Genomic DNA, 12124 nt, shown 5'->3' on the forward strand with positions numbered 1-12124 from the left:
AGCCTGGCACCTTTGTCACATTGTTCACAGTAAGGAGAAGTACTGCTGATGGATTGGTTCACCATTTGGTTGAGTTCTTCCACATCTTTCTCGTACACCAATCGGAACCCACAAGACTTCACAATTGAGCATATATGTTTGCCGATGCCCATTGTTGTGGGCATAATAAGTTTCAATTAAAATCTTAATCTCACTGCATTTAGGATTCCATTTTGGACAAGACACATAACTTACCCAAAGGTGATCGGACCCAAGATGGCCTATTTTATGAGTATAGCGACTCGTTACGCAAAATACTTCCAAATAACCATCAATTCCAAAATAACTGAACTCTGACAAGGCAGCTGTGTTTTCCTTGTCTTAAAAAAGAACACAAAATGCAATCCCCATCAACTCCCTACATGAAGGCGGAGGTAGCTCCACAATGAATGAATCTTCCTTCAACTCACTTGGGATGAACCAGTTGGGAATTTTCCTTCCAGGAGTTGTAATTTGGAATCGGTCAATAGATCGAGGGATTCCCTGTACAATATGTATATCAAACTGGAAAGAGGGAGTGGGAGGGAGAAAGAGAGAGACACACAGACAGACATATAGACAGACAGAAAGAGAGAGAGAGTACCTGAAGGCATCGCCTTAGCATCGGAAGTATTATAGTACTGCAGCCTTCATCGTCAACCAATCCAAAGCAATTGCCAGCATCTAATGCAAAATCCCTCATTTGTACGTCTCTGCCCAATGTTGGTGGATCGGATAATATTTTTAAGGAAGTACAATCTTGGGTGTTTACGTGTGATAATATTCCACTTGATGGAAGATCTGGGAATTGTTGAAACATTTTGCACCCCTCCAAGATTAACCTCTGAAGGTTAGAAAGCCGACTAATGCTTGCAGGAAGGCTAACAAAATTATGCTTGCACCTAAAAAAAGATCTGACAAATTATTTATTTGTCCCAAGAATTTGGGAACCTTCTTCACTTTTGAGCAGCCATAAAGACTAAAAAGTTTAAGAGACTCCATTTGTAACTCACTTGGGAGAATCGTAAGACTTTTGCAATCTCTAAAGTCACAAATTTTAAGCTTCTTAAGGTCTGCAATGGATGGGTGGACCTCAACTAAATTCGTACAATTTACAAATATCAACTCCTCAAGATTCAGAATGCTTGTGAAATCTGGTGTACTGGTCAAGTTTTTAGAGAAACTAAGATCCATCTTTTTCAATTTGGGCAAGTTCTGTATACATGAAAGAAATAGTAGAATAATTAGCTTCCAAAAACCTTACAATTTTATCCAAAATAAAAAGATAACGTGTGAAATGGCATATATTCAATAATCATACCACTCTTGCATTCTCCCAAAGTTGAACAAGTTTGCTGTGAGTCAGACTAAGTTCAACAAGCAAATCTGGTTGGAAACTCGGCAGGAGAAATTTGGAAGGATACCAACTCCATTTCAATATTCTTAAAGAATTAGGAAGAGATTTGGGGCCTGATGAAATGATCAGATTGTCAAATTCAAGAAGCCTTAAGTTGATCATCTTAGAGAAGGCTTTACAATTCCAGTTTGCCTTTTCTAATTCTGTCAGGCGTAAGACTACGACTTCAACTTTTTTTGTTCCCTGATAATTAAGAATAACAGAAAAGTTAATTCCACACTGTTCAATCCGATATGGTGTTAAAGAAATATCATATTTCCTTTCCACACTTGGTATTCCCACATAACTTTGATCTTACCGTATTGTTTTTGAATACATAAAAGATGTCGTTCCGATGACACAGACGGCTGCGTCGACCAGGCTCTTTATGAGACTCTCTGCGAACAATTTCCCATGCCATTTCTTGTATTAAATCATGCATCTCCACATTGTTGCCTGAAGTACGAAAGTGGGGTTTTTGAATAGTTAAGAGAGATTTCTCAACCAGAACATCTATCCCACTACGACCGCAAAAGCCACAAATTTCTAGCAGTTCAATTACTTCGTCCTTGTCTTTCCCCCTGTGGCAGAATGCAACATCGAGAAATATGCCCTGATTTTCTTCACAAAGTCCATCATAACTGAATTTCAGACAGTTAAAAATAGTTGAATCAAGACTTTTCTCTAGTTTACCGAATGCACATTTCCAATGATCTCGATCTCTTGTACACAAAGAACTTCCCAATACTTTAAGGGCTAATGGATGGCCTCTAGCATAATTTACGAAACTCTTGGACAGTTCCAAAAATTCTTCCTCGGGCTGATATTTTCCAAAGGCTTCCTTACTGAAGAGCTGAATCGCATCATCATCTTTTAATTCCTCCACCTTATATGATATATCTATACCATGCCGGACTAGCAGATGTTGATCTCTAGTTGTAATGATGAATCTACTTCCCATGCCAAACCAATCTTTATTTCTGACCAATATTTCCAGCTGGTTTAGTTGATCTCCATCATCAACAAAGACAAGAACCTTTTTCTTACATAACTTATTTTTTATCCTATTGCTATCATCCGAAACTTTTGTCTTCTTCGAGATCTGAGAAAGAATCCTCTTTTGTAGAGGAACTAAGGAATCTCCTTTTGTATCAAGAAAAATGAATATGTCAAAATGAAGGGAAATTCTCTCTATAACTAGCTTGGCAAGAGTTGTCTTACCAATGCCGCCCATACCCCATATCCCTATAAATCGAACATCATTTGCCTCAAGAGCTAAAAGAGAATCTAGTTGCTTTAGTCTAAAATCAATTCCTGCTAACTTCTCTCTGGGATCTAAGTCTGAAAATCTGATTCTAAGACGCACTTTAGTCCGCACAGAATCGACAATGGCTTCGATAAGTTGTCTTTCAGACCTACAAGGAAGAAATTAAGGCCAAATAATTATGAGGCCGCAAATAATAAAGGCTTATTACCACTTTTGCCCCTTGACATTGCAACGAAATCTCGATTCACCCCCTCTCATTTCAATTGTCTTAATTTGCCACCTAATAGTACACATTGTGTTTCAATATGCCCTTTCGGCTCAATTCCGTCATAACTTCCGTTAGCCTTGCTAACATGGCAAGGCATATTGGTCATTTCGACTAGCCTGGACCAATCAGCACCTCTCATTTTGCCACATAGACTCGAAGTGGGACACACCCCTTTAATTTAATACAAAACTTAAAAAAAAATTAAAAGACAAATAAAAGAAATTAAAAAAAAATCCCTCCCCCTCCACCCAGCCCCCACCCCTTTCCCCGACCCAGGGCACCCCCCTCCCCCTCCCCACCTCCCTCCCCCTACCCAGCCCCGACCAACCCCCTGCTACCCTCCCCACCCAACCCCTCCCTCCTGCAGCCACCCCCTCCCCCCATCCCCAGCCCTAGCCCCAGCCCCAAGATGCACCCGAATCAAACCCAAAAGCTCGATTTCTCTGGTACCTCTGCAAATCACTTGATTTCAGTTTCGGTTTTTGGTTCTTCCAAGTTTGTATAAAAAAACTTTGTGATGTTTTGGTAATTTTGTGCTTTTTTTTTTTTGGGCATAATTACTGAACAAGTTAAGGGGGGAGGGAAGAGAGTCGGGACTGGGTCTGGGGGGAGGGGGTGGCTGCGGGAGGGAGGGTCTGGGTGGGGGTGCGATTGGGCGAGGCTGGGGCTGGGTGGATGGGTGGGTGCGACTGGATTGGGGTTGGGTGCGACGGGGGTGCGACGGGGCCAGGGGATTGGGTTGGGTGGGGGAGGTGCAATAGAGCGACAAGGGAGGAGGAAGGGCTGGGTAGGGAGGGGGAAGGGCTGGCAGGGGTGGCCTGGATAAGGGAAGGGGCTGGGGGCTGGGTGGAGGGGAGAGCTTTTTTTTATTTTTTTTATTTTTTAAGTTTTGTATTTAATTAAAGAAGTAGGTCCCACTTTGGGTCTATGTGCCAAAATGAGAGGTGCTGATTGGTTCAAGTTGGTCGAAAAGACCAATATGCCCTACCACATCAGCAAGGCTAACGAAAGTTATGACAGAATTGAGCCGAAGGGCACATTGAAACACAATGTATACTGTTAGGTGGCAAATTAAGACAATCGAAACAAGAGGGGGTGAATCGAGATTTCGTTGCAATGTAAGGGGGAAAAAGTGGTAATAAGCCAATAATAAAAGTAGCAAATATAACAAGGTTTCATCAAACCCAAAACTGAAGCATAACATCCAAATATATATGGTTCTTGTTAAGACATGGGCTAGTAAGTTGGTTTTTTTAGTGCTTACCCATATATGTTTGAATCAAACCCAGAGAGATTAGCCACTTTTGTTAAAGCAGCTTTCCATCGATTCACCTTCTCTTCGTCAAACCTCTGTTCATGCTTAGTGAAGGCTTTTGCAAAGCTTCCCCTTTGATTCCGTACATGGGAGGGATCCACATTATGAAAAATTGGGAGAACTGTAATTTGCTTGGCTTCCCAGCATTCAACAATCTTTGAAAGTTCATCCAAGCACCAGGTAGAAGAAGCATAGTTTGGCGAGAGAACAATAACCGCAAGCCTTGATTCCTGGATTGCGGTCAAGAGCTCTGAAGAGATAACTGAGCCTCTTTCAAGCTCTGGGTCATCCTTGAATGTTTGAATTGCTTGCATGTTTTGCAGTTCGTGGTATAAATGGGATATGAAACCTTTTCGGGTGTCTTCACCTCTGAAGCTCAAAAACACATCGTGCTTCTGTTGAGGAGGAACCAATTCAGCTGAACAAGGAAGATCAGATGCAGAGGCCATTGCAAACAGTCGAATGGAGAAGAATGTCTCAAGTGTCAAGAAGAGGCAGAAACTAACAAGACCAAGTAAAGCAAACAATGTGCAGAAAGTTAAACCAACTCTTCAAAACCCAAACTGAAAACACCGAAAGTGGACAGAGGTTGTAGGAAGAGAAATAATGGAAGAGAGAGAGAATTGGGATTTTGAAAACCTTGTGGTGACATAGAAAGAAAGAGGTAAGGAACCAACAAGATCGACGAAGCTTCAATGTGAAAGAAACAAATTTTGAAAAGCGCGCGGTGAAGACTGTTGAGCACACCGTTTCTTTTCAGCTCTCCAATGGGTTCCAGTAGCCAGTTTCAGTGAGTGTAAGGCTCAAAAGAAATACGTTTTTCTCACCAATTACGAAATTACGAAATACTTTAGCCAAATACTTTTTCCTATATAGATTTGTTTATTTTTGCTTTCGGTTTCTTTGACTTCCACTCGATTGCTTTTGCTTTTGCTTAATTTCCTGGTATATTCCTTCCTTAATTTCTCTCTTCTTTCCCACCAATTAAGCATTCTCCAGTTTTTTTTCTTTTGGAGAAAGAAATTAGATGGGTGGATTGGTTTGTTTTCTTTTGTTTTATTAATTATTAGACTATGTATGGTAATCATGGCATGTGAACGGAATAGGAGCTTTTGGAAATTTCATTTTATTCCTATGACGTCACTCAAGTGGCATTAGAAACCTCCTATACAAATAAGCCAAAAGAAGCTTCTTAGTCATTCAAGCATAAAATTATAAAAATTCAAAGTCTATCAGTAGCACGCGTTTTCTTTTTTTACTTTTTTATTTTTACTAGTAATTGTTCCGTGCGATGCCATGGGTGGTAAAAGTCTATAAAATGTGGAGAAGACTCATAAAATTTTAATGAAAAATTTATTGAATTTTAATGAAAAGATAAGCTTTTTTTAATGGAAAGATGAGACTTTTTACATACATGTGAAAATCTAAATATGTTTGCAAAGATTGGTATCAATGCTTGTTCACCAAGCATAAGTTACAAAATGTGAATTGATAGTATGCTTTATAAGTTGTTTGTTATGTTAAGATATTTGTCATATCTTAAAAAATCAAACAGCATTTAAAAAAATATTACAACACTTGGTGAGACAATTGTATGTCACATTATAAACAGAAGATAAGTAGTATTAATCTTCACTGTTGGTAGGTTTCTGATCTGCTTTTGTGTCTTCTCCATGGGGCTTCTCTTCCTTTTTGCTGTCTCCTGCAGGGGGGTTGTGCTTTCCCTTAGTGTCTTGTACTAAATTTTTAAGAAAAGAAACCAGTATTTCCCATACGGAGGTTGAAACAACATAAACAACGACGCATTAATGAACTTTTTCATTACTCCTGCCATTGTTACCTCCAACCTACAGAATAAATAGATAAATGAATCAATATCAATAGAAAACCAAATAAGGAATATTAGGGCCGTAAACAAACATGAGAGAGAGAGTCATTTCATTGTCAAGGGCTCGATGGACTTATAAATGCGTACAAAAGGAACTGATGAATACGAATAACGTTTTGCAATGAAAGAATATCAATTAGTCTTGTATAACATTCACTGGGCCTCTGCCTTGAGGTTCAATTAGTGATACAACTAACAGGCTATAAACATAGTTCATTTCTAGCATTTAGCCATAGGCACACGAACTTCTTTAAAGTCAATATAACTCAAAATCAGTTCCTATATATGTACCTAAACATGATAAAGTAACAATTATTACTGTTAATGATCATAAGGTATTCATTCATTCAAACTTGGAACCCATAATTATATCAAACACCCATAAAAGAAAAAGAAAAGATGTATCATAACAATTGTGTACATGAGTGAAAATAAAAATTCAGAAGAATTTGTCTCTTTACGATGGTTCTATGCAAATGCTTAAGAGAAGTATAAACTACTACGTTTTTACTGGGATATGAACATGAAACACAAATACAATCCAAGGTTTCAAACAAATATCTATTATTGCTCCAAGAGGTTTGGTTCTATTATTGCATTTAAAAAAAAAATTGTACTAAAATAAAAACAGTTTGAATAATAATGTCTTGAAATTGCTTACCAAATAAATGTTCTTCATAATAGAACAAAACCTCTTGGAGCAAAACCCCATTTGTGTTATATATCTGCAGGGACAGAAAATAAGCAAAACCTAAGCATAACATATACACATATATATCGAATGTAAACCAGTTTTAACATAAAGATAAAAAATACTATAACTCAGAAAATATCCTCCATATGTGGATGAGATGTACTGACATTCTTGGAGCTGACTGTTTTCTGAACTAGAAAACCATAAGTAAACATTCAGACCCAAAAAATAAAAACACCAAAGGTAAACGACTTTGTTTTTTTTTTTTTTTTTAATCATATGTCTCTCTCTCTCCCACTAATTATAAACACTAAAAAATAACAGAAAACTACAATGAGAGAAACTGAAAGTAAAACACATGCATACACTAATTGAAAGTAATGCATACACATTTATTGTATTTAACCCAGAATTGCTGGGCCAATCGATACACCAAATAAAAACATATATATTCACCATTATCATTAGGCTATCAAAAGAGTGCAGCGACTCCCATCCCAATCAATTAAAATATTTAGAAAATGCAAACCTGAATACAAATGTTGGATGATCTCTATGCCAACGAACAATCCAAAATCATCATGTGATTCCTGGCCAGCCAATACGCTCTGCTTGGTTCTGCTTCCAACACCACAAAATTTAGAACAATGCAACAGGGATAAGATCAAATGAAAAAGAAAAAAAAAAAGTCATCTAAGCAACGGATTAGTAGATGGTCTCAATGAAAACGAATTGATGTCAATTAATAATCATTAATCACGTACTCTGATCACTATAGTCTATGGATAACTGTTAAACCCCATTGCATCAAATTATTACAGATCCATTTCCATTATTCAGCATCTAAAACTAAACCATGGTTAGAAAAAGCCCCAAAAACTATAAAATAATAAAATAAAACCCCAAGATATATAATCTATGATCAAATTTCACATAAATTCCACTAAATTAGAACGCCACCCACCAAAAAAAAATAAAGGATTCACCAATTGAATACGTAAAAAGTATAAAGCATTTAGCATCAAGAAGCGCTAGCAGTGAAACAATGTAAATCAGGTAAAACCAATCATGTCCAAAACGATAGATCAAATCTCGCCAAACCTAACACATCAGTGATTACATTTCATTTCAGAAATCCAAATTGAAAAAGATATAAGCGAATATAAATCTAATTAAATCCGATCGAACTCCAACCATTCACAAAGTTCCAAACTTTGTCCTCTCACTTCCCTCATTTCTCAGCAACCAAACAGAGCAACAAAGGGGAGATATAAACAAAACTGAAATCCAACTCCATAATCGACGATCAACGATCCAAAGAAATTTGTACGAAAACAGAAAAAGATTGGTGGCAAATTTAAATTATAAATTATAAAATTTGGAAATGAAAATAACCTTTCTGTGCTTGGCGCTGAGCTCCTTGGTTACGTTGGCCTTCTCGTTCATGGTGGCCGTAGAACAAAAACAACCAGAAAAATGACATTCATAAAGAGAGAAGCGAGCTCGAGGTGGGTGGTCTCGCCGAAATCCCTCGTCGGACGGCAAGGATTCGAAAAGAGAGAGAAAGAAAGAGTGGCCGGAGAAAGAGAGAGAGAATTGGGGGGTAACGGGAAAGAAATGAGTTCTCACAGCCAATACCGTGTCAAGGTGAATGACAAAAAAGGGCAGACCAAACCCCGCAATTTCAAGATGACAATCTGATCAAAAAACAAGAAAGTGGTGCTATTTGTACATCTTTTTTTTTTTATTTTTGCACACCCTTTTCTCTTACACATCTCTTACTAATTTTTAAAATATAAAAGAGTAAATTATAATTTAGTACCTCAATTTTACACTGATTTTCAATTTAGTACCCCAACTTTAAAAATTTGACAAAAAGTACTTCAACTTTTATTTTGTGTCAAAATAGTACCTCCGTTAGTTTTTCTGTCAAATAAACCGTTATATGCTGATGTGGCAGGGGTATTTTCGTCTTTTTACCCACATTTAAAAAATAATAAAATTTTTTAAAATTTTTTAATACAAAATTTTTTTTAAATAATTAAAATAAAAAAATTTCATACAAAATTTTTTTAAAGTAATTAAAATTAAAAAAAAATTTTTTAATTTTTTCCCCTCCCCTCTCCTCCCCCCCCCGCCCCCAGCCATGCCCTCCCCTCCCCTCCCTAGCCAGCCAGCCCCCAGCCAGCCCCTCCCTTCCCCTCCCCAGCCAGCCTCCACCCCTCCCCAGCCCGCCCCCCCCTCCCTGCCCGACCCGCCCCTTGCCCTCCCCTCCTCCCCAGCCCACCCTCACCCACTCCCCCTTTCCCTGCCCGACCCGCCGCCCCCACCCCAGTCCCATCGCACCCCCTCCCCCAGCCCCAACCTCGTCGCACCCCCTCCCCCCAGCCCCAACCCCCCCATCGCACACCCCTCCCCCCAGCCCCAGCCCCTCCCTTCCCCTCCCCGCCCTGCCCCCACCCAGCCCCATCCCCTTCCCTTCCTGCCCCCACCCAGCTCTCCCTCAGCCATCCCAGCCCGCCCCCACCCATCCTCCCCCCTCCCCCCTCACCCCTCACCCCCCTTACCCAACCACAACCCAGCCCCCTCACCCCTTACCCAAACCCCTGACCATCCGCCTGCCCATTTCCCCCAAATTTTTAATTTTTAATTTTTTTAATTTTAATTATTTTAAAAAAAGTTTGTATTCAGGACAGGGGACGAGACTGGGAGTGCGACGGGGGAAAGGGGAGGGATGGCTGGGGGCAGGGGCCGGCGCGTTAGGGGGGAAGGGGAAAAAATTAAAAATTAAAAGTTTTAATTTTTTTAATGTTTATTTTAAAAGTTTAATTTTTTTAAGAATTTTTTTATTCAAAAATTTAAAAAAATATTATTATTTTTTAAATGTGGGTAAAAAGACGAAAATACCGCTGCCACGTCAGAATATAACGATTTATTTAACAGAAAAACTAACGAAGGTACTATTTTGACACAAAATGAAAGTTGAGGTATTTTTTGTCAAATTTTTAAAGTTGAGGTACTAAATTGAAAATCAATGTAAAATTGAGGTACTAAATTATCATTTGCTGAATATAAAATTTCTTTTTGACACACCCCTCTCATTACCAAAATACTCCAATCTCACTAATTTCTCCTTACACACTCTCTCAACCCAAACACTACATACTCCCACAAACACATCTACACTACACACCCTCCCTACCCCACCCCACCTCTCAACCAATCAAATTCACATCTCACATTGCACACACCCAGCTTCACACTCCACCTGACACCCACCTCCGGCTTCATCACCACTGTCATCGCCGTCGTCATTGCCGCCGTGAACACCATCAATGGTCTCATCACATTGCTGCCACCTATATTCCCACCATAGCAATTGGAAGTGAGTATGCCCTAACCTAAATTTTTTTTATTTAAATGTAAATCTAATGATTTTTTATCTAATTTCAATTAGTTAATCCATCTCAATACCGTTTTCGTCTGTTTGAGATGATTTGGAGTAAGGATTTTCGGAATTTTTTTTTTATTTTGCAGCTCGTTCGGCACTGGTCTGCCAAACGAATCCATTTCATTCGGCAGTCATCTACAGAACGAAATGAATTGGTTCGGTAGTACTCTACCGAACGAATCCAAAAATTCAGTTTTAAATATTATGGTTGGACAGATGACTGTCGAACAATACTTAATGGTTCAACAACCATCTGCCGAACAGTTGATGATGGTTCGACAGGCAACTGTTGAACAATGAACAATGGTTCGGTGGTTACCTGCGGAACCACCTGTGTTGAATTCTTTTTATTTTTTATTTTATTTTAAGCTTTTGAAAAATCTTATATTTGCTAAAACAATTTTCAATTTCTTGTTTGAAAATATAGGTATGAATAGAAGAGGAGGAAGACGTGGTGCATCTTCGTCTAGAGGGGAAGTCCCCGATGTTGCTGATGATGTCGATGTTGGACATGTGCACAGAACACGACCCACAGCTTCTAGGTGAAAAAGGCTAGTAGAAGCACGAGCTAGTCGTGAGGCAGTTCCTGAAGAAGCTGAGGTTTAGATTGAGGATTATAATGAGGATAATCCCAACGAGCTTGCTGAACCTTTCCTTGGAGGTCCCATTGACACATCCCTGTTGAGGAGTTATGGAATTCACGTAGCTGCTGCAATTTGGAATAATGAGGTATGATCTTTAACAGTTGGTATTATATGCTTTTGTAACTTGCAATAATAATGAGTGAATTTTTTTGGTTATGTTTGAATTAGGAACGAGATCCTTTAAAGTGCATGTCCAAAACCACCAAGCTTTGTGAGTGCAAGTTGTGGGCCAGAACAGATAATGACCGGTTGAAAGGATATGTCATTAATTATGGGTTGACATCACTGGTTCAGTGTTCTTACCGTACAGTTCATAAGGTGTTGGTGTCCGCTTTTGTTGAGAGGTAGCATCCGGAGACCAATACATTCCACCTGCCTTTTTGTGAGATGACCATCACACTAGATGACGTAACCAACATTTTTGGCATTCCGGTTGGTGGTGCACCAATGGCAACACTTGTTAAGGATAACATTGATTCTGAATATCTACTAACTGCATTTTTAGGAGTTAGTGGGGATCAGGCATCTGAGCAGTTGATGGATTTTTGTGGTGAGTACGTACGATTAGAGTGGTTACGTACGTGCTTTAGTGATGTCACTGATAGCGACTCTGAGCATGAAATCCAGTGTGCAGCCCGAGTGTATTTGTCGTATTTATTGGGTTGTACCCTTTTTGTAGATAAGATTGGCACAAGGGTACAAGTCCAATATCTCAGACTGCTGACTAATCTTGATACTGTTAGCCATTATGCATGGGGCGCTGGATGCTTAGCTTAGTTGTTTAGGCAATTTGGATTTGCCTCTCGAGTTGGTATTAAGCAAATTGGCGGTTATATGACACTTTTAGAGGATTGGGTGTACGAGCACATGCACATCATTTTTGGTCCATCATACGACATGAATTATTTTGAGAATTCACCTCGTGCGCTCCGCTGAACTCCAAGACGGGATAGTGGGAGTGATTTTGAAGCGGTTCAGAGAATACGGCAACAATTTGATGTTCTGTCGGCTGATGAGGTATATTTGTAATTTAGAATTCTTTTTTATAAATTTAGGATTATATTATTATGTTATTGTTTTCAACTATATTATGTTCTTGTTTTTTTTTTTTTCAGGTTATTTGGGAACCGTACAAATCCCAAAGACAAGCACACTAATTACTAGCTATAGCATTCTTCACAGG

At 39.0% G+C, this 12124-nt stretch overlaps 1 long non-coding RNA gene and 1 pseudogene across 1 annotated transcript; both read right to left on the reverse strand.

Annotated features, from left to right (window-relative positions):
• Window positions 1-360: 360 nt before the first annotated feature.
• LOC147277801 (TMV resistance protein N-like) lies at window positions 361-4713 on the reverse strand (annotated as a pseudogene).
• Window positions 4714-5769: 1056 nt separating this feature from the next.
• Window positions 5770-8480, reverse strand: LOC147277802 (uncharacterized). The gene is made up of 4 exons (XR_015124035.1): window positions 8242-8480; window positions 7376-7464; window positions 6814-6877; window positions 5770-6111 (listed from the first exon to the last, which is right to left on the reverse strand). It is a non-coding gene; the product is annotated as an uncharacterized LOC147277802 (long non-coding RNA).
• Window positions 8481-12124: the final 3644 nt, after the last annotated feature.

Source organism: Dryas octopetala, chromosome 8 (genome assembly GCF_963921425.1).
Source record: "Dryas octopetala chromosome 8, drDryOcto1.1, whole genome shotgun sequence".
In the NCBI taxonomy this organism is placed as follows: domain Eukaryota; kingdom Viridiplantae; phylum Streptophyta; class Magnoliopsida; order Rosales; family Rosaceae; genus Dryas; species Dryas octopetala.